Below are 25,735 nucleotides of genomic sequence, written 5' to 3' on the forward strand. Positions count from 1 at the left end.
ACCTGAGTACTAGTGGAAATAATTACACGTTCATACATGTATTGTTTTATATTTGTGACGCTGACGGGCAATCTAAATGGGGATATTGCCCATATGAAAAAAAATCACAATATTTCCTGGGATCGCGTCAAATTAGTTGGACTACAGTTGCTTATTCAAAGGAGACATGATACCTAAGATTTTGAGAAATGTGAGTACATTTTTAAAATAGCTATTATAATTCAGTTAATTTCAAATGTAAACAAACGTTTGACCTCACACAACCTATTGTCATATGGGGCATATGGGGCTGATTAAACACAAATATTCATTACATTTTCTGGAGAGTTTAAGTAGGGGAGGTTTGGAGGGGGGGGGGGGGGGGGGGGGCGGAGTGGCAAGCCCGATCCAGTGCTAGATAACCCGTGTCCTACCTCCTTCCCTCTCCCATCTCCTTCCTCCACTTGGCTGCAGAGTTTCAGAGGAAATTCCGAAATAGATTTGTGCAAAATATTTAAGTGTATGTTCGTTTGCAACGCCATTTTTCAGCAGTATTTCAGTTAAGTAACAGCGGACAGTTAACCTAACCAGTTCCTGGATTCTGTACCAGTACAAACCTGTTCTCCAAAAGTAACTGCCAACCTCCCCACATGAATCAGAAATGGGGGACGAATGATATCAGACAGTTCATTTATCAAATCGTCACGGAGAACATACGCCCCGCCTGGGGATCGGACTCAAAAACCCAAAATCAGTAGCCTAGATTTGTGCTATGATCCCTACTACACTAAACAAAATTCCTAATCGGTCAGTTTTTATTGCATTGCTATTTTGTTAATAATGCAAGTATTTACATGAAAGTTCACATGACATTTAAATAGGTACTGCAGCTAATTATTTTTTTTAACGACTCACCGCCAAAGTAACTGCTTTAGGCGTTTTGGCCAATTTAGCATGTGCACCAATATGCACTGTTAATGAGCACTTTTGGCATTACTGACGAAAGTCCTACTAGAAAAACACATATCATCGTTAAATTGACACAAGAGCAACGCGCCCGGGCTGTCGGAATTATACAACAAAATCTTAAATCGGTCATTTCAATGAATTGTACTTTGGTTAAATTTCGAAAAAAGAGCGCGGATGGTAGATAACCAACGAGTGAAGGTTCTTGTAAAACGAAATAAGATTACAAATGGAAATAACCATCAAAGTAACAGTTACAAACAAATAACATCATAATTCTATGAAATTGTAAAAACAATAACACTCTTGCCGTAAATATGTCCCAGCTAGCAACATTCTGACAGCTCGATCCCATTGCTCTTGTGTCAGTTTCACCATAATATGTGTTTTTCTAGTTGGACTTTCGTCAGTAATGCCAAAATTGTAAACGAACACGTGCATGTTGGTGCACATGCACTGCACGGCATGCACTGCACGTGCAAAATATCCAATAATGCCTAATGCGGTTACTTTGGCCATGAGTCACCAAACATAAATTAGTAATTAGCTGCAGTACCTATTAAAATGCCAGCATGTAAAATTTCGTGCAAATACCTGCATTATTGACAAAATAGTAATACAAAAATAAAATGGCCGATTAGGAATTTTGTTGAGTGTATTGAACTAAATGAGTGAGTTTTGGGGAGAAACTGCTTGATTTGAAAGAAACTTGGTGAGGACAAAGGATGTTACTAAAGTGTCTCAGAGAAAATAGTCAGCATTTTCAGATTAGCATTACAAGGACATTTTCACTGTCTTTTTAGTGTTAATAAAAATATATAACATACACAACTACATGTAGAAATTCAGTGTGCACATTTTGATTAACATTTCGCTACCGTAGGACATTTTCTTATCTGAAACCTGCCATGAATATCTGTCAAACTTTCTTTGTGTCTTTGAATTTTGGTGTTTTGCAGTACCTGATATGTATTTTGAAGGATTTTTTTTTTCTTCAGAGCACTGTGGTCAGCATTTGTCTCACGTGAACTGTGGAGACATTTGGATACTGTACCTGAATGTTCATCACAAAGTGCTGGTGTTTTGATATCTACAAGGTGTGTATGTTTTATATAAATATGTTAAAGCCTTTAGATAATTCTTAAAAAAAACGAACGTTCTAAGCATTTTGCATTTGTTAAGTATGTGTTTGTTAAGTATTGCTTTATAAATGAATATTTTTAAAAACATTTAGTTTTATTATGGTGAAAAAAAAACCCCACTAAAAATGGCCTTACTGAATGATGAATAACATCAAAATATCATTTTATACCCCCGCTTCGAAACGGGACGTATTATGTGATCACTAAAGTTGTCCGCTTTATCCAACGTTACAGTGTATCTTGGTATCATAACTCGGTAAAGTTTGACAGTCAGCTGGATTATCCCAGTGTCTGTTGTATCACGGCCGATGGTTTACTTAAACTAAACTAAAAAAAATCTGACAGACTGAGTGTAAACTGTTACTTAGGTACTTTTTATCCAATGTTCACCAACCTTGCCCCAATGTTAATGAGCATAAAATCTCAGACAAATTCGATAACCTAATAATACTCTAAGGCACTCTGGAACAATAGCCCTTTAACAAGAAAATCGCAATATTGGCAGTGTCCCTCGTTTATCATATCCAATCTTAATCAAACTTAGTCATAATGTTATATTGGCCAAGTTCAATAACAAACAGAATAGTCCTCGTGGCTCTGGAATCCGTCAACATTTAGAAAACTGACAAATAGTCTGCTGAATAGGACTAGTACTCAAAAAGTCAAAAGTAATCTTTTGTGACGGGTGTATATTGTGACAGTTTGGCTCTCATGTTTAACTAGTATTGAGAAAATAAAAATGATTAACCATTGAAACATCTTAATGTTAATGAAAAAAAAAATGTACAGCTTAATTTCTTCTATTTTTATCACATTTCGGTTCTAGCGCCACAAGTTTCTATATTCACAAAAGAGTGTTTTGTGAAACAAAATCTTCTGAAATATGAACGGCGTCACTGTGGAAGTGTTTTTTAATGAAATCTTTTTCTAACTTTCGAAAAAATGAAATAAAGCTGGAGGCATGTAACTGAAATCACTGTTTCTTGCTTCTGTACCGGTTCTTGATGTTCTTCGTTTCTTAACATGAACTGCATTAGAAGAGCCCGCATGCATTTTCTAACTTTCGAAAAAATAGAATAAAGCTAGGGGTCTGTATTAAATTTATTCACTCAACAGTGTTTCTGGGTTCTGTACCGGTACTTAATGTTCTTCGCTCCTAACATAACTGAATTAAAGGTAGAGGCTTAATGACTATATGTGATACGAACACACCGAAGTCACTTATAATTATATCAGGTATAAAGAAATCAGTTCGTCAAAACATGTTTCTTTATGTTCCGTATTACCATGCCCCATTTATTTTTTTTTATTCCTCCAATGAAATGAATCTTCATATACACCATCAGCATGAAGTGGACATTTGCATATTATCGACACTTCTATGTCCGGTTATTTATTCTGGAGTTATTGCCAATGTGAGGGAGACTTTAAGTTTGTCCTTTTTCAGTATGAAGACATGTTAATTTTTTTAAACTTTGTGTTGTCGCTTTCTGATTAACTCTCCTTCCTGTTATTTTCTTCTTCAGAGCAGACGGCAACAGAACTGGAGATTACCCAAATCTAAAGATGTTGAGGAGTACAAGAAACAACAAAAAAGCTATGAAAAACAAATGAAATAAAAACAACGTGAAATTATATTGAATCATGGCCCTGGGCTCCAGACCGTTCGACAACAACGAAAAAAAAATTTTTTTTTAGCTCACCATAGCACAAACTGCTTAAGGTGAGCTATTGTGAGTGACCGGCGTCCGTCGGCGTGCGTCTTGCGTAAACATTTGCCTTGTGAACACTCTAGAGGCCACATTTATGCCCCAATCTTTATGAAACTTGGTCAGAATGTTAGTCATGATGATCTCTAGGTCAAGTTTGAAAGTGGGTTATGTGGGGTCAAAAACTCTGTCAGTAGGCTAGATCAAAGAAAATGCCTGTGAACACTCTAGAGACCACATTTTTGACCAAATCTTTATGAAAATTTGTCAGAATGTTAGTCTTGATAATCTCTATGTCAAGTTTGAAATTGGGTCATGAGGAGTTAAAACCTAGGTCAGTAGGTAAGATCAAATAAAACGCTTGTTAACACTTTAGAGACCACATTTTTAACCCAATCTTTATAAAACTTGGTCAGAATGTTAGTCTTGATGATCTCTAGGTCAAGTTTGAAACTGGATCATGTGGGATCAAAAACTAGATCACCAGGTCAGATCAAAGGAAAAGCAACATTTGTGTACCAATGTTTTTGAAACTTGGTCAGAATGTTAGCCTTGATTATCTTTAGGTCAAGATTGAATCTGGGTCATGTTAGATCAAAAAATAGGTCAGTACGTCAGATCAATGGAAAACCTTGTGAACACTCTAGAGACCACATTTATGACCCAGTCTTTATGAAACTTTGTTAGAATGTTAGTCTTGATGATCTCTAGGTCAGTTTCGAAACTGTGTCATGTTTGATCATAAACTAGGTCACCTGGTCAAATCAAATGAAAAGTTTGTAAACACTCTAAAGGCCACAGTTGTGTACCAATATTTATGAAACATAGTCAGAAAGTTTGACTTGATGATTTCTAGGTCAAATTTGAATCTAGGTCATGTGGGGTCAAAAACTATAAACGACAGGGTCTACTTGCAGTAGGGAGCACAATGCCTAACTTTAAAGTGCTGCCTTACCCCACCCAGTCACATTATACTGACACCGGGCTGACCAGTCCCATCACTATCCTCTTAATGCTGAACGTCAAGCAAAGAAGCTTCTAGTACCATTTTTACGTCTTTGGTATGACGCGGCCGGGGATTGAACCCACGACCTCCCGCACTCAAAGCGGACGCTCTACCACTAGGATACCGAGGCGGTAGGCCACAGTTGTAACTCAATCTTTATGAAACTGGGTCGAATGTTTGTCTTAATCATTTCTAGGTCAAGGTCGAATCTGGGTCATGTGGGGTCAAAAACTAGGTCACCCGGTCAAATCAAAGGAAAAGCTTGTGAAATCTCTAGAGGCCACAGTTATAACCAAATCTTAATGAAATTTAATCAATATGTTTGTGACAATCTTTAGGTCAAGTTCAACTCTTGTCATGTGGGGTCAAAAACTAGGTCAGTAGGCCAGATAAACTCTTTTGAGCGATATATAGGGCCATGGCCCTCTTGTTTTTGCTAGATATCTGGAAATTAATGCTATGTTTCTGAAGAATGCTTTGAAACTTAATTCTGACAGACTATCATGAAAACACGTGAGAAATAGTTGTTTTTACTAATTTTACGATGAAAACCGAAAAGCGTTTGTTACGCTTTACTCGCGGTAAAGAAAAGTATTTTTGGAGGACAGTGCTTTCAATTTTATAAAAGACAATTCAACACACATTTCCGTCGAGATCTAACTTTATGTGATGGACCTTTATATGGTACGCGAAAAAGGTTCTGCAATGTTGCTTAAATGAGCATGCATATCTTTAACAGTCTGCAAATAAAAGATAGATTTTAAGAAGTTATTCATTTATATCATACTGTATAATAATAGATTTATGCTATGTCATTTTCAAAGAGAATTTATATGTGTTTCCTTTTATTTGTTACCTATCTGTTTGTGTTGGCATAATAAACAATTATGAATATAAAAATATAAAGATGACGTATTTCCTTAACTTTTTGTTTCATCAAATCTAGAATCTGGCAAGAACAAACTTTACCTTCTGAAAAGATGAATTACAAGGAAAAGACAATTGAAACCCCAGATTCTTTAATCTTAAATGTCTACTTAAAGTTCCCAGATACATGTGCAAAAGTGGAAACATTATCAAGTGAATGAAGCTTTGTGCAATAACGCCTTCACGATGTCTTTTAAGTTATTTTGTTTGTAGGTTCCAAAACGGCTCACTAGAGCTACGCAGCCATTGCTAGTTGACATTTTTAATCCCCCCACCATGAGTGGTGCCGGGGGTTTGGGGACTGTGCGGGCTATAGGAATGGTCTCCGTCCGTCAGTCCGTCCGTAACAATCGTGTCCGCTCATTATTACTTAAACCCTTTGAAGGATTTTCATGAAATTTGATCACGTCTTCAAGACGATCTGCAGAACTCAGAGTCAGCACTGTCAGCTCAAGATCAAGGTCGCAACTCTAAGATCAAGTTTTGATCCTTCCGTTTTGTGTTCGCTCTGTATCTACTTAACAACTTGAAGGATTTTAATATGACTTGGCTGTAATATTCACCTTATCAATACGATGTGCAGAATTCAAAATTCAACAGTGCCAGCTCAAGGTCAAGGTCACAACTAAAATGTTCAATTAACTGTCCCTTCCTTTTCTGCTAAGCCACATGAAGGATTTTCTTGCAATTTAGCCAAGTGTTCACCTTATTGAGATAATTCGCAAAGCCCATGGGTCAACCATTCATGTTCAAGGTCAAGGTTATAAAATATACTTGATATTCAATACTATCAACCTTTTCACTACCCATAGCAGCGGTGGGGGATATAACTGTCTTTCAGACTGCTTCAATGAAAAGCGGGAAGGAGATATCGAATTCCAGCCCGTCAGATAATTTTACCTCAAAAACCGTAAATTCGTCTTAAATAGTTTTAGAAACTTCATACATATTAGCTGTTTTGTCTGAACGATTAATTTGCAACAAATATAGGGAATTTAAAGAAAGTACATGTAATGAGAGAAAGTCTAACCACGAGAAGCAGAACTCTCTTGAATAATGTGTGAATTTTGTCCTTGTTTCCCGTTTTTAAAACTTTCGACATCTGAAGGGCATTCAAGAAAGTAAGTGAAGTACAAAGCGTAAGAACTAATCTCTTATTAGTTTTGAAGTATCTCCCTTATTGTACTCTAGTTATTTTTCAACTAATGTGAAAAATACGTTTTAACACTCCGCTGAAGCCATAACATTCTTGAATCATATCCCGTCGCTGTACTTTTACATAATTTTTTATTTGTTGAATAAATAATAACAAGACTCCTTACACACTGATAAATAGTAAAAAGAAAAATTTACAGAGTTAAAGACCCTAGCTTGAATAGTTTCAAAATGATTACTCCCCTCCCCCTGTCCCGTAAAATCACTAAACTTTTATTTTAATGCCATATGACAACTTCTTTCTAGTGGTGGGGAATACCACACTGCAGGTGCCCCGCCAGGCAATATCTCGAGCACGGGCGGTCGCTTACAAGTCCTAGGTAATCTGGACGGCTACCTCATATGACGATCCTAGCGGGTCTCGAACATACAATGTTATGAGGCCATTGATTTATGTATAGAGAGAAATGTATGTAGACACAAGCATTTCCATTCCATATATAGCCCATTTATCATCAAGACCTTTCAATTTTTGAGACAATAGACTATACATGTACATTTTAATGACGGTTTCCTATTTAATATTAATTAATCATTTACAAACCTAAGTTAATGTTAACGTATACCTGTAATGTGAACCAAATAACTAAATCTTTGCTCTTTTTAGATGTGACAAACGCCGACAAGCCTTCAGTAGTTCATTACCAGATGTTTAATCCTTATGTTCATTTTCCATCATGTTTATCTTTTTTTAGAACTAAAAAGAAACCGGAAAAAAAACTAAAAAAAAAAGCGAGTCGTCAGCTCGGTTCGAACTCACACTATACAGATTACAAGACGGGCATTGCATCCACTACACTATGATTTTAAATCTATTTATAGATCGCGAAATACAGATATATAAAATGATTTACAATTTAAAGGGCGGCTTTCAATGATGAAAAAAAAGTTGATGGATCTGTTATAGCTTTTAATTCTTCTTTTAGAGAACGGTATAAGACTTATAGCATACAAGAATCTTTATTTTATGCAATAAAATAACATGTGTACAGGCTTGATGATACACCGAACTTTTCAAACTTGATTAATGGACGCCTCGACAAATCAAACAGGTTTAAAGGTCCGGTTACCGGACACGTAGCCACGATACGCAGTGTCGTATTTTTCCGTGGTTTAGCGGAAGCTCCCGAACACGAAACGCCCTCTGGTGCGAGAACGTGGCATGCTACATTGCATGCTGCGTTATGCTATGTTCATAATGTTGTATTCGGCTTAGCGACATGTGAAGTGCAAAGGTAGAAAAAATCGCAATACGTAAGCGCGTTCGCCAAAGTTAAAATGTTTCATCCACACAATGCAGGAACCAATTTATTTCTTATCGTTTGCAAATATACAACATAAATGCATGTATAATGTACGATGTAAGTTTACCACCTGTCAATGTAGAGATGGTACTTACCCAAATAAATCAAAGGGGGGCAACTCTGAATTGATCAATAAACTGAAGCCAACATTAAACATTGATCAAAAGTGAAAGAAAAATCAGATAGGTCCTTTTTCAAACAACTTATCAGGCAGACAAAATATGACCTACATTTGTTTAAATCCCTTTGTATTCAATATACAATATGCACGCTTTTCTCATGACTTACACAGACAGTTATTTTGTAAGTTGTAGTGAGGCCCTGATAGAAAGTTTTGTAATGCATGAAGATTATATAGAATAATGCATACATTCCTTTGAAGAAAATTAACGACATTAAGAAACGTTATTAAGTTTTGATCTTTTAACCAAAGTTGTTTATTTATTGTTTTCAATGGTGATACATTGGTTTACACAACATTTATATATCAAAATGTAAAATGTATATATCCAACAATGAGAAATAACAAAAAAAGTTAAATTGGTAACACAAAAATTCATTGTCGTCAAATATAATTACAATGTTTTAAGGTAGTGATTGTAATTACTACATGTTAACGTAGCTGACAGGTAATGTATTTTAAGCAATTCTCAATTTAAACATTCTCTGGAGGCAACTAGCACGATCCTTTGCTTTCCTTGAAAAACGAATAAATGCTGAAAAAGCATATGGAGATTACTCTATTTGATGATTTTCGTTACCGGTCAACTACCCTAAACAAACTAAAAGGTGTTTTATTTATTTTTGAAAACAAAGTAATCGGATAATTTCAGATATCAACATTAATTTAAAACTTATACTGTTTACACAACTTGAAAAAATGGTTTTTGTTGGGGCCTCTCATTTACAAATATATCAACAATTATCACCTGAATTGAGTGCATTCATGAGTGGAAAATATTGATAGTAAAATGGTGTAGGGGTTTGTTTACAATATAAAATCTTTAATAACTTCTTTAAGGTACATTTTTGGTATGGTTTTGGTAAGCTTATAATAAAGAGCATGTCATTCTCTTTCACTCAGAATTTTTTCAAGCGTTTTAGACTCTTGGCTAGTCTTGGAATTTGACTTTATTAAAAGACAAAAGGAAGTTCAGTATCGGCTCTTTCAAAATGTTGAAAGTAGAGTAAACTTACCTTATACGCTATTGAATTTATTTAGCTGTGGGAGCTTTTCATATAGACTATAACTGGGGAAGTTCTAAAATCTTTGAAAAACGGTCAATACAAGAGTTGTCCATTTTGCTTCAGATATTTTGAGAAAGTCAATTTTTAGATATCAAATATTTCTATTTTTGACATGGAGAAGAGGAAAACCATAAATATATTTAGAAAATTGGTGCACTTAGCTATCATTTCACTCTGAAAAAAACCTATAAAGATGAATTTGAATTTTTTAGGTACCATCTCTAGTCAATGCATCGAATGTTGCATGTCACACTGCAGCATGTCCAAAAACAAGATAAATATTGCAGACTTATGCAGAAGGTCACATGTAACTATACTAGTATGATATAGAGATATGGGCATATAAGAATGCAAGATGCATTTTCAAATGTCAAAATGTTGATGCCACTGTGTAAAATAATGGCTTACATGAGTACGAAAGCAACATACAATTTTTGCCTTAATATTGTTCCATAGTTTTGTTTGAGATATCTCAGTTCTAAGGTATGAGATGTCTTGCATATTTGTTAAATTAAATGTCTGGAACGTCAAGATTAGACACTTGAGTGTTTATAGAATACATGTATGTAGTTGAAGGCATTATTAAATCAATAGTCATGATGATCAATATCTCTTAGCATCATTTACATCATATTGTTACAAATACCATAGCGATAACAACAGAGTAATCCAAAGGACCAGTACGAAAGCATGAAAGGACCAGTACGAAAGGGAGGTAACTGACCAAAGTCTCCCATTAGTCCCAACGTTCAGTAGCTGGATTAGTCCTGTACAAAACGTCAATTTTCAATCCCACTGTTTTCATGTAACGAACTGTAAACGTATTTGTAAATTTGTATGCTTGGCTTAGTTTTGTTATCAGAATTGTACCACCATAAAGTATCTATCTTAAGCTAGAATCACACTGCCCCGGATGGGCTTGCGGATGAGTCCCGAATTCCCATCCCCGGATTGCTCCGGATATGTAAGAAAAAAATGGATTTTGCGAATTTGTTACGTTATAAATCTCCAATGCAATCGTAACAGAACCTAAATTAACCTTATCAGAACCGGAATAAAACCGTAACTGCTCGTACTTTTGCCCACAGCGATTGTCTTTCGGACTGTTACGATCTTTTAAGATCTGTTACGATCTTTTCGAAGTCCTTACGGATATATTATCCGTGGCAAAATTTTGAGCATGTTCAAAACTTTGAACTCTTGTCCTCGGATGCCCCCGATTTCTGAACGGATACACCGGATGACTTACGAATGAGTTAGGAGTTCAACGGATGCGTTACGGGTGCTATCCGGAACTCATCCGCAAGCCCAACCGGGGCAGTGTGATTCTAGCTTTAAGTAAAAAGGTTTTAGAAACGTTATGTGTATTTTTCACATGTTTGACTTCGTCAGAGTGGAATAAAGCCATTACATATTTTTGGTATTATACTAGTGAAATAAAACTTAGACGTTTACGTCATTTTAGATATAGGAGACGTTGGTCGAATTGATTTTGTTTACAAAGAAGAAATTTTTCCACAGGTAAAGATAACATGTGATAAAAAGAATACAACACTCGTATCTTTCCGCATTTAATTCTTAAACCCGTTGATTAAAAATGATAAAATGCTCGGCACAGCCTCGCTGTATGCTTTATGCAACTCTTTTAATTGATACAATATGAAAAGATGAAAGGACATGAATGTAGTGACCTCTATATAATCAGGGCGTCCGCTGCCTATCGCATTTGGAGCCACTGGCTCAAACTTTGACTAAAGTGGCTCCAAAAAATCACCACGAACAAAGTTCTTTTGATCAATTATTAAAGAAAGCACATCTATGGAAATTTTTTAAGTATCCGCTGATGGTTATTTTAATTGATCCAATTATCGATTGGTAGATATCTCCCAGGAGCAGAGAATGCCACGTGGACCGTCGGCCGTAAGCAGAGGCGGCGGACGCGGAGGCGATCGGCGACCCCAACAGCGGTGGACCCCATCTGAGCCTTCCGGCGGTAGAGCTGAACCCCAAGGATACGACCGGTCACCAGGCACCGGAAATGCGACCGACCCCACGCACCTATAGGTGGTGGTGGGGGGGGGGGGGGGGGGGGGGGGGTGGCGTGGTGGACTTTCATACTCTTGCCACAATGTTTGTGACTGAATTTGTCAGTCATGTAAAGTCTGTTGATATCTTTTCTTGTTTTGAAACCCATTGTGATGATTTTGATCTAATTACCATTGACAATTATGATTGCTTTCTTAAAATTCGTTCTCAAATAACATCCAAAAAGTCCGGTGGTATAGCATTTTTTATTAAGAAAGATATTTCAAAGTTTTTTCTCTATAATCACAACTGAATGTGAATATATACAATGGTTTAAGCTATCTAAACAATTTGAATTTCATGTAAATTTAACATTATTTTGATGAAAGAAAGATAAGATAAGATAAGATAAGATAAGATAAGATAAGATAAGATAATCTTTTATTATAGTGACTTGTGTTTACGTACATAATAATGAACAGGCATATATACAATAATAGAGAACACCCGGCCACACAAATTAATGCTCACTCTATATAGAAACTCAAAAATCAATATCAGTTTAACGTTTTTAAATGAAAATGATAAATAACAAACGTAGTTTCAGACCTGTAAACATATATACACATACACACACATATGCTCTTGTATGTTATTACCATTTTCATAAATATATTCTGATAATAACAAAATGCAAAATAAAGAAAGTGGAATATGTCTTCTAAAGAGAAAATGATTACGAAAATTTTATAAAAATATAAAGATCGAGATTAACATTATCAGATAATATTAACGGTAATTGCGATAATTATCCGACATTTTTAATTTATTTCAAACTTTTCTCTCAATTGCCGCCGTATTTTGAGTAATACTGTTTCTTATTATGATTTTAGCGAGGTGTCAGTGTTGTTGTTCACAGTTTGATCTCGGTTGGAGATGATTCTCGATCTTTAATTACTTAGTAATGTTATATCTATGATTTTTATATTTCCTTCACATGAAATTCAAATTGGTTAAGGACAAAAATAACAACAAAACAAACACTCGATCTTTTACGGAATGTAACGGCAATCTTAAATTTTAGTGTAGACAATTAGTGCTGAGAGTAGTTTCCCTTTTATGTAATGTCGAAAATTGTAAATAAACTTATTTTGAAGTTGAAAAATCGTGTATACCTGTGAATACTACGTGCTAACAATTCGGGGTCGGTCCTGGGGTCATAAAACTGCGCATTTTACATGAGTATCAACGGTATGTTCAGTAATATTATGAAAGTATAATGACATTTATTGAAAATGTATTCAGTCTGAATTTCAGATTTGCACTAGAAGAAATTTCCCATGAATTCAAATGAAAAACAAACAAACCAAACATAATCCTGTTTGTTTATCTAACATGCTTATGATTAATAAATACATACTGTTTGATTAATGATTGCAGTCATTCTTTTTGTCTTGCAAGTTTTCTTGATTAGAAATATCATAAAATGTTAAGTTCTGCATAAAGATTGTTTGCACACCATAATACACAATGCAGTAACTTACAAAAGATACATTTATAACCAAAAACCATGGAAATCTACCTTTTGGTTATTGTATGAATTTCATAGATGGAAAACGTAACTACCAATTTGTCGCAAGTATTTAAATGTTATAAATACGTTTTATTGTAATATTTTCACAACCGCTGTAGCATTGTAAGTTAGATTATAGCATTGTAAGGCACAGTTACTAAGTGTAAAATTTAGATTATAGCATTGTAAGTCACTGTTACTAAGTGTAAAATTTAGATTATAGCATTGTAAGTCACTGTTACTAAGTGTAAATTTTAGATTATAGCATTGTAAGTCACAGTTACTAAGTGTAAAATTTAGATTATAGCATTGTAAGTCACAGTTACTAAATGTAAAATTTAGATTATAGCATTGTAAGGCACAGCATTGTAAGTCACTGTTACTAAATGTAAAATTTAGATTATAGCATTGTAAGTCACAGTTACTAAATGTAAAATTTAGATTATAGCATTGTAAGGCACAGCATTGTAAGTCACTGTTACTAAATGTAAAATTTAGATTATAGCATTGTAAGGCACAGCATTGTAAGTCACAGTTACTAAGTGTAAAATTTAGATTATAGCATTGTAAGGCACAGCATTGTAAGTCACAGTTACTAAGTGTAAAATTTAGATTATAGCATTGTAAGGCACAGCATTGTAAGTCACAGTTACTAAGTGTAAAATTTAGATTATAGCATTGTAAGGCACAGCATGGTAAGTCACTGTTACTAAATGTAAAATTTAGATTATAGCATTGTAAGGTACAGCATTGTAAGTCACAGTTACTAAGTGTAAAATTTAGATTATAGCATTGTAAGTCACAGTTTCTGAGTGTGAAATTTAGATTATAGCATTGTAAGTCACAGTTTCTGAGTGTGAAATTTAGATTATAGCATTGTAAGGCACAGTTACTAAGTGTGAAATTTAGATTATAGCATTGTAAGGTACAGCATTGTAAGTCACAGTTACTAAGTGTGAAATTTAGATTATAGCATTGTAAGTCACAGTTACAAAGTGTGAAATTTAGATTATAGCATTGTAAGGCACAGTAAGTGAGCTTGAAATTTAAATTATAGCATTGTAAGTCACAGTTACTGAGTGTGAAATTTAGATTATAGCATTGTAAGTCACAGTTACTAAGTGTAAAATTTAGATTATAGCATTGTAAGGCACAGTTACTAAGTGTGAAATTTAGATTATAGCATTGTAAGGCACAGCGTTGTAAGTCACTGTTACTAAGTGTAAAATTTAGATTATAGCATTTTAAGGCACAGTTATTGAGTGTGAAATTTAGATTATAGCATTGTAAGTCACAGTTTCTGAGTGTGAAATTTAGATTATAGCATTGTAAGGCACAGTTACTGAGTGTGAAATTTAGATTATAGCATTGTAAGTCACAGTTACTGAGTGTGAAATTTAGATTATAGCATTGTAAGGCACAGTTACTGAGTGTGAAATTTAGATTATAGCATTGTAAGTCACAGTTACTAAGTGTGAAATTTAGATTATAGCATTGTAAGGCACAGTTACTGAGTGTGAAATTTAGATTATAGCATTGTAAGGCACAGCATTGTAAGTTACAGTTACTGAGTGTGAAATTTAGATTATAGCATTGTAAGTCACAATTACTGAGTGTGAAATTTAGATTATAGCATTGTAAGTCACAGTTACTAAGTGTAAAATTTCATCAAGAAGAAGCACATTATCATGCGCTTGAATTGGTCAGTGGTCAGGGAAGACTCACGGCGGCGAAAATCACAAAATGACTCAACAGGTTTTCACCTGATACTTGGTGCAGATCAGCAGAACCGAATCGTCAAAAGAACTTTGTTCGTGGTGATGCCAGTTAAGCAGTTTCAAGATAGATACAGCTTATGTCCATGCATATTAACTTAACATTTAAGTGTATTAATAAAAAAAAAACTTATGAAACAAATAAACGATGTTGATCAGTCTTAACCGAAGAGCTCTTCTTAATCCTTATCATGCTGGACACGACTGATTCTGCCTTTGCAACCAGTGTAGATCATGATCAGCCTGTGCATTCGTGCAGTCTGATCATGATCTGCACTGTTCGCCATTCAGTCAGTATCTTTTTGGTAAGTATCCTTTTTAACAGTTAATGGTACTGTCGAAATTGGAAGATGGACAAATTCATTATAGAATTTTAGCAGGGTAAGGGTTAATAAAATTTGTGAAAAGACCCTCTGAAAACATAGAACGTAACGAAGCAACACAACAGCAGACTCTGTTCATGAGCAGTAATGTGCAACAGCCTTCGCGCATCGTAGCAGCGACTTAAGCGCAATTCTGTTATAGTATAAAACCTGTTTTGTTATAAAAAACACCGAATGAGGTTAGAATTACTGAAATTTTGTAAAATAGTTTTCTTATTGTTCTAAACATATAAAATGTATACAAAACAAAGTCTTAAGAATGTAGTAATTCCCAATGGTGTTGTAAAGACACTCCTCATACTTGTGTTTACACACATTTATTTCATTGGGTATAACTTGTGTCTTTTTTTAAAAAATGTGTTGTCAATTTAATTTAGCACAGATCTGTTTTATTCTGGTTTGGCTCATATACACATGTACAAGAATAGCCAAATAGTTAAAATGAATTTACTTAAAATGATGTTCATGAAACACCTTACTTCTAAGTTCAAACTTTATCCAAAGTAAGTTTCGTGAAACGGGCCGCGGGTCTTTAGGTAAAAGCTATGCCATGCTTTATTGTGTGTGCAGTCGCCATAATTCTTACATCGCACATATTTCTCGTGAAACAATAATTTCCATCCTAACGATTTCTGTGAATAATCATTTAAACCACTTAGTGAGCAAAACGTAATAGTACCCATGGCTATAAAATGAACAATCGTGAATTTTTTATAATTGAATTTTGAAGTTCAGTTGTGTGCTGTCTGCATCAGTTAACACGATTATTGTGAGAAATGATGTTTTCGAAAATGTCTCCAAAAGACCTGCTTATATAATGATTAGTCCATTAACGGTATGTTGTTTACAATATATTATTTTCAAAAACAATTTAATATAGTGCATAGCGGTTTGTGGGGATATGTGCCGCCCTCAGAAAAAATATTTACATGTAACTGGAGATACCTATTTCAATTTTGTATATTGAACTCTTAGCGAGCACGCGACTGTCATAAATATGGCAGGTTTAAAAAAAAATGGCTGAAATCCATTGCTGCTGAATAATTGAAGGTGACAGCGTCATCGGAAACGATATTATAATTTAATATTTTTATATTAAGTGGAGGTGAAATTATTTAAGCGAATAAATGTATCTTTTGGAAAACAAATATTATGCTTAAAATGGAAAATATTATCCATAAAGGTAAGAAAATGGCAAAGAAAGACAAATTTTCTTATGGTACAGCAGGTTGGATAAAACAGAACTTAACTTCTATCTCCAAATAGCGTAATTAAATACATTTACGACGGTTGACCCAATAAATCGTACATTCTTATAATAACGCTTTTACTGAAAGATAGCGCTGTAGGACCACATTCGTAACAGATCGCATTTGTAACAGATTTCGTACGCACGCGATCGCATTAGTAACAGGTGAAATGTGTTACGAATGTGTTTGTCCAACATGGGGGTTGACATTAGAAGCACATATGTATCATGTTAAGTTTAATACTGCAAATGACAATCCGTTGGTTGTCATCGCAACATCATTAAATGACTGCCATAAGCACCAGCACAAGTTGATAAGTATCACCATAAGCACCATCACAAGCGTCGACGTCAATGATGTCATAGAATTATTTGAGCCGAATCATGAGAAAATGGGCCTTCGGGAATCTTCGAGGCTTTGCGACAAGTGTGGACCCAGATCAGCCTTCGCCTCCGCACAGTCTGATCAGGGCCCATAGCGTTCGCTGTTATTTCAAAGAAGGCTTATATTCTACCTGAATATGAAATTTTCTGACCCTAATTCAGATGCATAAATGCACAGGTCAACCTAAATATACACTTTACGGAAATTCACGAAAATGTCCGAATGCCAATTTTCCCGTGACGTGGCTTAATTTTTATTATCATTTCTGCATCCAATGCCACTACCAATATAACATGATTACAACTTCAGCTACATGTAGACCCACTTGCTCAGGTCACTGGTTCGAACCCGGTGGCGACATACATTTGTAGCTATATTTCGTCATGAAGAGCTGTTTCTAGTTAGGTGACAAACAGGAAGTTGCCATCACAAGTCAGCGTCGTTGTCGTCGACGTCAATGACGTCATTAAATTTTTTGAGCCGCATCATGAGAAAATGGGCCTTCGGGAATCTTCGAGGCTTTGCGACCAGTGTGGGCCCAGATCAGCCTGCGCATCCGCGAAGTCTGATCAGAGCCCACACCGTTCGTTTACGGGTCTGGTAAAACGCACCGATACACGTTAGGTCTTAACTGGGTGGATGAGAGACACAATATCTCTGGAAATTCCGGCCTGACTGTGAATTCAACCCGCTCCGCCGGTTTCGTAATCTGCAAAACTATCCCCTGCACCACCCTCACCGATGGAAGCTAGCTAGTTTTCGCAAGGAACCGAGATGTTATAGATATATAACTTCTATACAAGTTTGGTCAAAATGAAATAATAAAATATGGTCTCTATTGTGTTCACAAGACTAAAATAAGCAAATTGTGCCATTTCAGCCATAACTCCGAGACAAATGGCGCGATGTGGCTGTTTTAAAAAGAAGTGAGATCCTATATAAGTTTAATAAAAATAATAAATGTAGTATCCATTGTGTTGACAAGATTAAAATCAGCATTTTTTGCCAATTCAGGGACCGTAACTTCGATTCAAATGGTGCAATACTGTTGTTTTTTTAAAGGAACCGAGATCTTATAGATATATAAGTTGTGTGCAAGTTTAGTCAAAATAAACAAAAAAAAATGTGGTCTCTATCGCGTTCACAAGGCTAAAATCAGTAATTATTGCCATCTCAGGGGCCATAACTCCAAGACGAATAATACGATAGGGCTGGTTTTCGAAAGGGGCCGAGATATCATAGATATATAAAAGTTCTGTGCAAGTTTTGTCAAAATCAAATAAAAATGTTGTCTCTATCGTATTCATAAGACAAATGTGAATGGACGGACGGTCGGACGACGGACGACGTACAAAAGATGATCACAATAGCTTACTTTGGCACATCGTACAAAGGAGCTAAAACATGTTACAAATGTGTTTCAGATGTAAACAAGCACTTTTTTGTTCATTTTTCCGATCGAAAATGACATGTGACAAATGTGACCTGATGTCACATCAAAAATCGGCATCGATCACATTTGTCTCAAAAATTGTTACAATTTTATATGTCAGTATAATGATAGTTAACAATGACCTATATCAAGTATGCACAAGATAAGAAACAGGAAGCACTTGAAAAATTTATTATACATTTGTATTTCTTTCAATTTCAAGAATATTTGAGAGTATGTAAGGGTTCCTTCGGTACTGTTATACTGAAACAAACTTTAGTCTAGACTCTAAATATAGCTTAAATCTATTTATATCTTCAAAAAAAAGGAAGTCCCAAATTTCCACAGCTATTCACAGGCTGAAAATTTTAGGTACTAATATCAGCAAAGAGGTTGATATCTATACTTTTTAATAACTATCGTCAAAGGTAGGGAAAAACTTACTGGGAAGGCATACACTTCTGATCTAGTCATTCCAATGCATTTTCAGCTCATTTGCATATAAGAAAAAATTTACAGAATTTCCCCTGTTTCTCTTCATTTTCAAAAAATCTGTTATAATGAATATAAACCAAAACATTCTCCCATGTGTCAGCTATCAGATATTTATTTCAACAAAGACTGTCAACTTACCTTGTTTTTAGAAGAAGACAAAATTACAGCAACTTTCAAAGTTTCAAAGTTTATTCAAGGTTTATTATTGGTAAAGTCAAGGCCCTTTAAGGGCATCTGACAACAACAACATGAAATGTTAAACAGTAACAAAATAATGAAAATGGCAAAAAAAAACAACAATGATGGCATGATAATTGAGTGTGACAGCAAGAATTATTGTTGATTATTGCATGTTTTCAGTGAAAGTTTGGAAAATAGGATGGTGTATTACCAGTAACTTTCACAATGGAAACAAAAAACTAAAGAACGAAGCAATTTTCACTGAAATAGATAATTTAGACAAAACATGCAATAAAAGGAAAGGAAGTCTGCCTGCTCTACATGCGAGACCCAGATATCCCTACCAACAAGCACCACATCCCGCATCCCCACTCGTAGCTAAGCCACTTGTGAAAATACCGCACCCGGTGCTCGCACGCAAGAGACATCCCACCTACACACTCAAACAAACAAACTTTCCCTTTTATATATATGTGTATACATATGTGTAATATAAACGGAGAATGAGAGAAGTGAAAGAAGTTACTTGCATATAGACATAATATGTTTACAAAAGATTGAGAGTTTTACTAATACTACTTTGTCCATGCTGTTCATTAACTGAAAATTTGACAGCATTTGGATTTTTATAATAGTACTCCTGTAAATATTTCTTTCTTTCAACTGTAAAATGATTACATTTAAAAAGATAATGAAACTCATCACTCAAAGCATTTTGATTACACAAATTACAAGTTCTAAGGTTCCTATCAATGTTAAAGAATCTTCTTTTTTTCAATGGGTAATTTGTGATTCATTCATCTAAATTTACAAAAAAGTATTAGCTAAGTCCAATGACAAAATGCTAAAATATTTTTCAAAAACAAAATTTTCTTTATAAATACGGTAATTGAGACAATTACTGGAGTTTTCTAATGTACTTCTCCATTTTTGAACAAACTGATCTTTAAGCCTGGAGTTAACAATATTCTTAAACAAAGTTGGAGACAAAACTTGTTGGTCTAACCAAAACTTTGACAAACCAAGGTTATCTAACGTGTTCTTACATACCGAATCAGTCTAAATTCACATTTTTCACGTGTGTATAGCATAAATGATGTTTTTACAACATATTACAAAACCGGGGTCCGAAATTCGACCCAAAACTGCTATTTTTCCTGACCCCCTGGTAGGAAATTTCGCCGATTTGGGAGGGGTCCTTTTCCCCGTCAGTTTCACTGCCTATATCGAAAAGTTAATTGGTGACCATCCTAGCATCAGTTGCATGCCAAAAACCGGGGTCCGAAATTTCGACCCAAAACTGCTATTTTTCCTGACCCCCCTGGTAGGAAATTTCGCCGATTTGGGAGGGTCCTATTCCCGTCAGTTTCACTGCCTATATCGAAAAGTTAATTGGTGCTTGGCCATCCTAGCATCAGTCGGGACCTGTAAGAAATTCGAGTTTTGTAATGCTTTTGGCCACCCAGATTTTGTTACTTGCATTTCATGCTAGGATGGTCCTAGAAGAGCAAGCACTCACCCACTTTCAAATCTAAGTGCAGAAACGGCCAGAAACGTTATCCGTAGAAATCGGCATTTCTCACCAGGTCGGGACCTGTAAGAAATTCGAGTTTTGAGGTGCTTTTGGCCAACCGGATTTTTTAATTGCATTTCATGCTAGGATGGTCCTAGAAGAGAAAGCACTCACCCACTTTCAAATCTAAGTGCAGAAACAGCCAGAAACTCTGCCCGTAGAAATCGGCATTTCTGGCCAGGTTGGGACCTGTAAGAAATTCTAGTTTTGGGGTGCTTTTGGCCACCCGTATTTTTTACTTGCATTTCATGCTAGGATGGTCGTAAAAGAGCAAGCACTCACCCACTTTCAAATCTAAGAGCAGAAACAGCCAGAAACGCTACCCGTAGAAATCGGCATTTCTCGCCGTGTCGGGACTTGTAAGAAAATCGAGTTCTACAGATCCTGACCTTGCGAGAAATGCCGGTTTCTACAGGTAGTATTTCTGGCCGTTTCTGCACTTAGGTTTAAATGTGGGTGAGTGTTAAAAAAATAGCAAAAAATATGGTTGCCTAAATCACCCCAAAACTCGAATTTCTTACAGGTCCCGATCTGGCGAGAAATGCCGATTTCTACGGGTAACTTTTCTGGCCGTTTCTTCACTTAGATTTGAAAGTGGATGAGTGCTAAAAAAATAGCAAAAAATTCGAGTGACCAAAGTCACCCCAAAACTCGAATTTCTTACAGGTCCCGACCTGGCGAGATCTGCCGATTTCTACGGGTAGCGTTTCTGGCCGTTTTGCACTTAGATTTGAAAATGGATGATTGCTTGCTCTTCTAGGACCATCCTAGCATGCAATGGAAGCAAAAAATTCGGGTGGCCAAAATCACCCCAAAACTCGAATTTCTTACAGGTCCCGACCTGGCGAGAAATGCCGATTTCTACGGGTAGCGTTTCTGGCCGTTTCTGCACTTAGATTTAAAAGTGGGTGAGTGCTTGGTATTCTAAGACCATCCTAGGATGAAATGGAAGCAAAACATCTGGATGGCATAAATCACCCCAAAACTCGAATTTCTTACAGGTCCCGACCTGGCGAGAAATGCCGATTTCTACGGGTATTGTAGAGACTGCCTTGATCTTGTTGTTGGTATTTTATTTGTTGCTGAAGCGATACAACCAGCGATTTGCCGATTATATAAGTTGAACAGGGATTGCATGTGATGTACATCTTCCCCTTAAATCATGTATATTTATACATTGATGCATTTAGTAAAAATGAACTCTTACAAACCTAAACCGATATGGGAAATTTATACGTGACATGTAGTACCATACTACTATAAATAGACCAATCACGATAACGAAATTCTTGCCAAGTTTAATTGTCAGATAACAACCAGTACCAAGATATTAACCTGACCGGAAATATCCCTCTAATTAACAAGAGGCCCGTCATGGCCAACTATCGCTCACGTGAGTAATATTACAATATACATGTTATTAAATCTGCGATTTTTTTGCCATTTTAGGGGCCTTAACTCTAAGAAAAATAGCGTGATATGACTACATTTTGAGATCTTAATGATATATCTCCAGGACAGATGGTGCTATATAGCTGGTTTTCGCAAGGAACCGAGATGTTATAGATATGTAACTTCTATACAAGTTTGGTCAAAATGAAATAAAAAATATGGTCTCTATTGTGTTCACAAGACTAAAATAAGCAAATTTTGCCATTTCAGCCATATTAACTCCGAGACAAATGGCGCGCTATCGTTGTTTTAAAAGGAAGTGAGATCCTATATAAGTTTAATAAAAATGAAATAATAAATGTAGTCTCCATTGTGTTGACAATGATAAAATCAGCATTTTTATGCCAATTCAGGGGCCGTAAATCTCAAGTCAAATGGTACAATACGGTTGTTTTTTAAAGGAACCGAGATATTATATATATATATTGTGTGTGCAAGGTTAGTCAAAATAAACAAAAAATGTGATCTCTGTCGCGTTCACAGGGTTAAAATCAGTAATTATTGCCATCTCAGGGGCCATAACTCCAAGACGAATGAGGTGATATGGCTGGTTTTCGAAAGGAACCGAGATATCATAGATATATATTAGTTCTGTGCAAGTTTTGTCAAAATCAAATAACAAATGTTGTCTGCTTCGTAATCACAAGAAAAATGTGAACGGACGGACGGTCGGACGACGGACGACGTACAAAGGGTGATCACAATAGCTTCGTACAAGTGAGCTAAAACATGTTTCAGATGTAAAAATGCTCTTTTTTGTTCATTTTTCCAATCGAAAATGAGATGTGACAAATGTGATCAAATGTCACATCAAAAATCGACATCGATCACATTCGTCTCAAAAATTGTTACATATGTGCTTGATTTCTGTTACATATGCGATCACATTTGTAACTCCTGTTACATATGCGATCGCATTTGTAACACTTGTTACAAATGCGATCTGATACGAATGTGGTCATACATCGCGCGGCGCACGGAAAGTCGTCAGATTCTGTGTAAAATGCGGAATATCTTCTCCATATACTCTTGAAAAAGTTGCAAAGGAAATGTTTCACTGATATAGTTTTTAATTGGTATATCAGATTTACTACGGCCCTCGAAAGTGTATTGAGCATGCAAGACAATGGAGTATTTGAGAAAGGATGCACAACACGCTATATGCGGCTTATGGTAATGACACCACTCTCTGCTTTAACTTAACACCATGAAGACTCATAATTTTGAAACAAATTTCATTATTATTTTCCGAGTGTATTGCTTGATGATATGCCAAATAACTGCGAAAAGCTTTTGAATTGATATCAGTTATTTTCCATGTTATTCTCAATGTCTACGATTAAATGGGGCACCCCTCGCTTGTACCATTTTTTCTCTATGACTTAATGCGCCGACACTAAAGTCATATTGCGAAATCAAAGGACTTTTTTGTTGAATGACACAGTCGAGAGGATGCTGATTCTCATACATAAACAGTTTGAAAGGAAAATACATGAAAATGTCGATTGTTCTGTGAAATCGATAAATCCAATGAATACATACTACACCCTTAACCTGAGTTTAGCCTACTTTCAGGCATATCTGAAAGGAAACGCAATAATTTCTCTCTATGTATGTTTTAGTTCCACTTAGTACCAGCATACTAGGAAGCCGTTGATGTCATCTTCATTTGACGCCTACACTACATTCATGTGATACGTAACTTTATAGCTCAAAGAAACCTACGTCTTGGGTCCTTTCTTTGAACAGGATTTGGTCACTAATTACATCAACCAATGTTCTTACTTACTTCATAACTTTGCATAGCTGATCAGCAAGTCTAAATTCCTAATATGTATGTGATTCCTTATTTACTTAAACAATCACGTTAAATCCGTTTCATAGTTAATTCAAGCTCATACCACTAATGCTTTTTTAAAGAAACAGTAATTTCTCGTTGAATAAAATCATTGTTTGGACTTCAGATGCAAACTAATTATAATAATACGCGTAGTTATGAGCATTTAATATTTTCATATAAAAGAACATTTTGTGCTCAAGGAAATCAATTCTTCTTGGACATGTAGAGCTGAAATATCAAAGGGACACAATATATTTCATATTTTCTATTTGGGTGTATTTCATTTTACATTCATCAGTGATCCAGAAGGCCTATTTTACTGTTCGCTATAAATATACCATCCGAAATCCCTCAAATATACGTTGTAACAGAATGCAAATATTTATAAACTCTGACCAGGTCTCGAACCCAGGACCGCTCGCACATAAGGCAGACACTCTACCACTTCGCTATAACAGCAGGGTCTATAGTAAGACCCGACAGCATTACATATTTGAAGTACCCCGGATTATCGATGTAATGGCTTTGCCAGCTAGCGGGAATTTTCGTGTAAACAAAAATATAATCTAATTGTTGCAACATTTAAAATCTGTCAAAACTGCATAAATTTCTCTGACGTGTTTTTAGAGTATAAACTTACTAACTGGCAGTACCAGTGATATATAACTTCAACCGAATATTTATATTTGCTGATTTATCAGCAGGGGAACGGCGAAGACAGCGAGCTTTGTTCAAATTTCAGCATTTTTTTTTAAGTTTCGAGAGGATATCAAATGATAGGAAATTACAGTTACACCTCTCTGCATCACATTAAGTCTCAATCAGTATTATGATTAACATCGACTGTCATTCATTCATTCCTAGATATGAACTGATTGAAGATTTTTTAAGAATTTGTTTCGATTAGGGCTCATAAACTTATTAACAAAACAAGCAAACAAGCCATGTGATGTGCAAGACAGCACAAATTTAATACATATCAAATAGTCGAGAATAGATGTACATATTAACCAAAAGCAAATAACAATATTTTACAAAAAAAGTGATAACTTTAATAATGCATTTTTATCTTTTTTGTTCATTAGAGTTGCAAAGATGACAAACACGTAAACCTCTATCTAATGACATAAAACGGCATTTTTCAATTGGCAACTAATGGTTAATACAGTACCTGAATTGACATAAAGTAATAGCTAAGCTAGCGGGTGACAAATTCAAATACTGTTCCAAACAAAACTCTTTATTATATACGATAATTCAAACACTTGAACATATTTTGTAGTTTGCTATTCTATTTTTGTAAAAAAAAAACATTTCTTCAGTCCTGTTTTAGCAATTGATTTGAAACTGTTGGGGGAACCAGCAGACTGATTCAACCATTTAAAAGGCAAACCAATACTTTGTAACTGATGTTGATAAAGTCCACTGTTTACATTTTACTCGTTTCTGGTGTACATATAAATCCCCTTCCATTACAAAAATCATTTAGTACGGTCTCGAAATCACGTTTCTGTAAAAATGCTCAGTTATTTTTGGCCGAAGTTGTATTTATGTTATATTCTTCAACAGTTATTTAGGGGCATATAGAGAATATAGTTTACTACTTTCTAACAGCTGAATATTTAAACTAGCTTTCTGAAACTACTTTCTGCCTACTCTTTGATTTTCATTTTTCTGATACGTTAGGGCCGATTTTGTCAAAATTATTGGTAACCCGTCAGAACAATAATACCTGTAAAATGTTACAATATATATTTCGAAACTTGTATATAAAATATTTAAATTTCATTGATAGAAATACTCCTACCTCTGAACGTACATGTTTGTTACTGTCCATTATCTTTCAATATTATTGACTCTATTATTTTACGAGTTAA

The 25,735-nt window shown here is 35.4% G+C and overlaps 1 long non-coding RNA gene across 1 annotated transcript; it reads left to right on the forward strand.

Annotated features, from left to right (window-relative positions):
• Positions 1-5,713, forward strand: LOC123558973 (uncharacterized). The gene is made up of 3 exons (XR_006687855.2): positions 1-190; positions 1,944-2,042; positions 3,614-5,713. It is a non-coding gene; the product is annotated as an uncharacterized LOC123558973 (long non-coding RNA).
• Positions 5,714-25,735: the final 20,022 nt, after the last annotated feature.

This window comes from Mercenaria mercenaria, chromosome 6 (genome assembly GCF_021730395.1).
Source record: "Mercenaria mercenaria strain notata chromosome 6, MADL_Memer_1, whole genome shotgun sequence".
Classification (NCBI taxonomy): Eukaryota; Metazoa; Mollusca; class Bivalvia; order Venerida; family Veneridae; genus Mercenaria; species Mercenaria mercenaria.